The 6,232-nt window shown below is 45.3% G+C and overlaps 1 protein-coding gene across 2 annotated transcripts in view; it reads right to left on the bottom strand.

The window, feature by feature from the left end:
• Nucleotides 1-669, bottom strand: part of PAK1 (p21 (RAC1) activated kinase 1) — a 76,809-nt gene extending 76,140 nt beyond the window's left edge. The window contains exon 1 of one of the 2 annotated variants that reach the window (XM_031062279.1): nt 148-669. The gene's annotated coding sequence lies outside the window, so the exon portion shown is untranslated. The remainder of the gene's footprint in view (nt 1-147) is intronic. The other variant, XM_031062277.1, reaches the window with a different exon arrangement.
• Between the last annotated feature and the right edge of the window lie 5,563 nt (nt 670-6,232).

Genomic DNA, 6,232 nt, shown 5'->3' with positions numbered 1-6,232 from the left:
GTGGTGTGGCGGGGCCCGCCGGGGCGGGGAGCGGAGAGGCGAGAGGGGCAGGGGGCAGGTCCTTCCCGCTCCTCTCGGCGGCGGCCGGGGCGCGGCATCGCACCGACTGGCCCGCGGTGGAAAGTTTTTTTAGGAGGGGGGTGGTACCTTGGCGGCGCCGCAGAGCGGGACCCCGGAGCGTGGTGCGCTGCCTCGGGGAACTGCGGGCTGTGCTCGGGCTGTGCTCCGGCAGTGCTGCGGCTGCAGGCGGTCCCGGAGCCCGCAGCTCCGCCGGGCAGAGGGCGGGAGCGGCGCTGGCCTGCCTGGGACGTGGGAGTCTTGGGCGATCACGCCATCAGCGGAGCTGCCACGCGCGGAGTGGATCGCCGGCAATTGCACTCTTGGCGAGCGGCGCTGCGATGACTTTATGTGTGCTGCTCGTATCGCGCTGCGCTATCGCGGAGCCGGCTCCATTGTGCTGAGGTCTGTGTGCGTGTAGATCCAAAAAAGGCAAGAATAAAATGGGCTGTGCCCTGCTGCTGTGTTGCACAAGCCGAGGCGTCTATACCTTATATTGCCGGGATCCGGGTGTCCCGTCTCCCCGTGATCCACAGCTTGCTGGAAACTTGTCACCCTAGTTAAGAGGAGTTTTCGGCTCAGCGCTTGAGCTGTGCCCGGAGAGAAAAAGAGGAGGGGTTTGCACGTACAGCGCCGGGCTCTCGAGAAGAGAGCGCGGGTATGCTGAGGTGCTCTTGGGCCGTGCTCTCTAGAGGTGCGAAGGGGAAATGTTGAAGTGAAGCGGGTAGTTACAGGCAAAAGGGAGACAAGCTTTGTACTGAGACAGCATGCCCTACACACTACAGATTATGACAGCGCTGCCACAGTCTCGCCCTTCCCCCTTGTACCAACATTTATCAGTTCCCGTGATAAGTTTGTTCGGGACCTAAACCAGCAGAAAATTAACATCGCAAAAGTAAACAAATGGAGAAAGCGAGAATTCGAGTCTGGGACTGATAGGGAGAGTGGGAATGCCACAGAGGTGATTTCAGCAGCTGAACCTGCTGTGGAATTGCGCACTTGGAAGCACTTCCCTCTGCCGGATACATTTAACATGGGATTCAAATCCACGCACACGGGCAGATTGCATGAGCTCCCTCAAGCATCCTCTGCCCGTGGTCTGGTTGCAACACAAAGGTTTTTATGTAGTTCAGGGTAATATGTATCAGTCCCATCACTTCAAAGACAGGATCAGACCATGTCAAGAATCCCAAAGATACATGGGAATTGACAGGATTGCTGCTGGGGAGGAGGGAACAAACTGAGGCAAAAGCTATGCAGCTCAGCTTAAATGCTGGATCCATAAAGGGAGCTCCATCAAAGCTGGAGTTAAAACCCAAGAGTTACCCTTTGGCCCTGAACTGAGAGCTGAAGAGTGACTTCCTTTTGTACCACACTTGAAATCCCAAAACCTTTTCAGAAACATGGATACACACTGATAATTTTAAAAAATAAATTTTGAAGCCAGACAAGAGAACAGCCCAAAATACTCCATAAACATGTCTGTTTGACAAGATGCTTTACCACACACATTCATTCAACCGCACGGGGAATGGATAAGTCAGGAAATTGCTGTGGTTGACCTAAGGCCTGTTCCATGTACACCGGGTGTACTGCACTCTACTGAGCCCTGGAGAGGTCCATCTGGAGTGCTGTGACCAGTGCCAGGCTCCTTAGTCCAAGAGAAACATGGAGCTCCTGGAGTGGGCTGTGTAACTATGGTGTTTGCCCAAAGCACCTGCCCAAAGAGCTACAAATATGATGAGGGGACAGGAGCATCTCTCTTATGAGGAAAGGCTGAGGGAGCTGGGCATGTTCAGCCTTGAGAAGAGACAACTGAGACGATTGAGGGACAATCAATACACAGGTTAACTCAGTTCAGTAATTCTTTTGAATAAACTTTTGTATATTTGCTGCCAAGGAATCTCACCAAAACCTTACAAATCCTTACGTTTTGCTATTTTTCTACTCTGTAGTAATATGGAATCCTACTGGGATATCCAGGAATTACAGTACTTAGAGATTTCTGTATTTACCCAAAGTTCAAGACTCATTTGTCTGAAACTATTGCTGGATATTTCAGAGGGAGTTCCTAAATGGAAAGAGGAAGATGTCCATGAACAGCATAAGAACAGGACAGAAAGCTACCACTGCAAACCACAATTTGGTACTTCAGAAAGGAATGAGTGAAATGTAAATCTTTTTATTTGCACTTCTAAGCACTCACAGCTAAGTGTTCAGGGGTTTTCAGGCAAAGGATCCATCTTGCCTTGCACTCAGGTTCAAGTCAGATGGCCCTTTTCCAATATGGAGGGAAAAGGGGGTCTCTTATACCTCAAAAGGGTCTCCTGTGTTTTGTGAGAAGAGCCTGGCACCAGACCCCAGCCTCAAATACCAGCTCAGTTGAACAATCGATTTCACAGTGATCACATAAGAGCTGCATTTTCCTCCCCTTCAGACACACAGCAGAACAAGCAGTACACTGCCGTGGGGCACACCCTGATGATTTCTTCTTTGCCAGCAGCACCAGTATCAATAGTCCTTCCTCTGCTGTGCATCTCTGTTCCTGAGCTACTCCCTGCACTGTGCCAACACAGCTATTTGTGCAGCTGTGTAATGGAAGGGATCAAAGAACTGGTCCACCTAGGAGTTTTCCTAGGTGTTTTTACCCAGATCAAATCCCCAAATACTCTGGCTGACACGATGCAGGAGGAACACAAGAGCATGTGAAATCACAGGAGCTGAAGCTTAGCTGAGGGACAGTAACTTGTTAGGATGTGCCCACTTAGTCACCTGCAATAACCTGTCCACTCATTTAATCTGCTCAAGCAAACGGAGACAAATTGGACTCAGGCTACATGGAAGAAAACAGAGTTCATTAATGACTTGAAAACTAATTACAGATCTCTAGATTTTAGTAGCAGGGAAAGGAAAAAGACAAAAAAATTGACTCCTATAGTTATACAACACAAAATTACAAAGTTCCTCAGCTAAATATCATACTGTGAAGATGAAGAAACAGCAAGCACCAGCAAGTAAAATTGAAGGTGATAGTGGGTCAGCACAGTACTGCCTGGGGGTTTCTCACCCAGTAAATCAGAAGTCAGTTCAGCAAAGTAATGTTGTTATAGTGGTGTGAAGTGAAGAAGAAGACAGAGTATGATTCATCACTGCCCTACAGATCATGTAAGTTTGTACAGCTCTGCAAAATGTATGTAAAACACTTTCAAATCACAACTATTTCCTTTTCATTTTGTCCAGATTATGCAGTACACTAAAGCAGTGAGGAATGTGTTTCTGGACACAAATCTATGATGCACAAATGTTTTTGCTAAACAAACACACAAAAGCACAACAGCAACAATCTTTCATTTCCTCAGTAAATTTTAGGGAGTTTTAGTGCCAGAAAAGCAAAGTAAAAAATAGAAAAGGGCCAGAACACCTGACTAGCACAGAGTAGCATCTGGTTCCTATCTTAAATATCCTGATGTTAGATGGTATGTAATACTCATCACAACAGAAGTTAAAATAATTTCCAAAATGTATACAAATAACACGTTACCTCTGATGCATATTTAACATGGACATGCACCTCCTACCATCCTGTAGAAAGGTTTGCTATGATTTCTCTGCCCTAGGATGAGTTCAAATACAGGAGTAAGAAGCAGGGTCACCATCTTAGCAAAGCTGGCTCTGGGTTCCACTTCTTGATCTTAGCCCTGAAGTCGAAAATCCAGCTTATGCAAAAACATTTCTCAGTATTTGACTCTATGCAGTTTTTTCACTCCGGATAAATGGTTAAGGCATCATACTGTACATGTTCCCACTTGCCACTTAGTCCTCCATTTCTGTACTGAGAAGCTCACAGTAAAGGGTCAGGATCTGTCTGGTACAGTTATAACAGTTATTACAACTTGGTGGGGGATTTTTTTGTTTGTTTTTGTTTGGGTTTGTTTTGTTTTGGTTTGTTTTGGATGCTTAAAGCCCAAATAATTCTGCTTCTTCTTATGGGTTGCTTACTTGTTGGTTAAGTTACCCTATAGTTGGTTGAAAACTCAGAGAAACTTTCATGCCATTCCAATTTTAAATAATCTTTTACCGCTTCATTGAAGTCCTGGAATCTTGCAAAACCTCTGGTGATGAATACACTTTTACATTCCAGATCTCCTTTAGCCAGGAAATTGCACAGAGACAGCTAAGAGCACTCAGTGCTTTGGTGAGCAGTCAGCAAGTCGGGGAATACGAGGGAAGCCACAAATGACTGTTTGATTTTGGAAGCCTTGTGTATCTCTGGAAGTCATAAAATACAGATGGGCAATGGCTTAACAGTGAGGTCAGTCTTTGATTCATTAGCTAACAGTTGAATTTAAGCACATATATCTGAGTTTTGAGGCATGCTGCTAATTCAAGCTTAAAAGCAAGGGGGGAGTTCTACCCTGTGCTGTGAGTTTCTTTGGAGCTGTACAGAATCACGGCTTTGGCTTAGGTTTTATGTGTTCTCTCAATGATCTTAATAGTTTGGGTTTTGGAAAAATATTATTAGGCACTGGTAATCTTAGGTAAAAAAACATATTTAAATGCTGTAAGCTCTTCTTTGTGGGTGAAGGTATAAACTTCAAATACACTGGGTCAGTCACTGGACCTATAAGAATTCACACCACAGGCTGACCATTTATATTGTAAATCCTACATTGTGCAATAATCTGTGGAGATGAGTGCCATACCAGAAGAGGTTGTTTTCAGATATTAAAAACAGTACTGATGTGCTCCAAAAACAGGAATTTGGTTCAGAATTTTGTCTTTCAGTCTCCCAACTGCAGTCATAACTATGGTTCCCTACATCAAACTTCCCTCTGCCTGCAGTCTAAAAAACACCTATCCCTGTCTTCCCCTATTCTTCTCCACCTGTATCAAGAAACATCTCCTCATTCCTACTTCCTCTCCTTTCCCCTTCCTTCCACCTCCCAGCCTTATTTAATCATTCACCTCACTTTGAAAGTCCTTTTCCTCCCTGATCCCACCAGCCACCCTAAGGCAAGGATGTGAATACAGTCTAGACACTTTTAGGGATCCATGTCCCATCTTGACTGGAAATTATCCTAGAATGGTGAGGGTGGGAAGGGACCTTAAAGACCATTTTGTCCCAACTCCCCTGCCATGGGCAGGGATACCTTCCACTAGACCAGGTCACTCAGAGCCCCATCCAACCTGGCCTCAAACACTTCCAAGGGATGGGGCATCTATGGCTTCTCTGGGCATCCCATTCCAGTGCTTCACCACTTTTGTAGTGAAGAATCATGGCAGCAGCTCTGCTTTACAAAACACAGGCAGCAGCAGACAAAGAATGAGGCTCCCAGGGAGAGCAAGAGGGGCACTGCTGAGAGGGAGAGGAGGGAAGGGGGAGGTCGTAAACACTGCTCATTCACTTGGGCCTTCGGAGCATGAAGGAATTGCTGCCAATGAAGGAAGTGTGGAAAGTAGCACAGTAATGGCAGGCAGGCAGACATCTCAAGCACATGAGAACCTGGCTCCCAAGTGACAAAATACCTGCAGAAATCACAGAACAATCTATGGTTTCTGGCTCTTGTTCAGCCACCGGTACAAGGACCTGGCCTGTGAAATTGTGGCACAGCCCTCTTAGAACTGTCTGGGTGACTGTCCTGGCGTCAGGTGTGAACTGGTTCTCTGCACTGTCCCAGAACCATAACTCTAATTTTCTCTCATTAATATAAAGAAATCAGAAAAAAAAATAACTCAATACTGCCCAAAATGTAAATTTGCTACCTAGAACAGATTTCCCAGCAGACAAGTCTATGACAGGTTTTCCTTCCAGGATTCCACTTACAGAATTGCAATGGTTTTATAACAAACACTCAGAATCACTTTTCCATTCATTTTATTGTGGTTTATGATGAGAAAAATTCTCCTCTGTGAGAATGTGGAAGAACACAGTAGAAATAGATTTACGCATTAGTAAGAAAACAGAAATAACACTACTGAAACTTAAATCAATCCAAATTATTCTGAACTATGCTATTTTTTTTTCCTTTTACCTATAAGTGGGGAGAAATAAAAAAGAAAGCATAACATCAAGAGGACAGAACTCCAGAAGTGTGGGAAAAAAAGAGTGCGTTAAATTTACCTTTCATTAGGGACTCCTCAAGTTTACTGGGCTACCATACAAGGAAAGTAACAA

This window comes from Geospiza fortis, unplaced genomic scaffold (genome assembly GCF_000277835.1).
Source record: "Geospiza fortis unplaced genomic scaffold, GeoFor_1.0 scaffold286, whole genome shotgun sequence".
In the NCBI taxonomy this organism is placed as follows: Eukaryota; Metazoa; Chordata; class Aves; order Passeriformes; family Thraupidae; genus Geospiza; species Geospiza fortis.
This window is presented reverse-complemented; position numbering and strand designations above follow the sequence as displayed.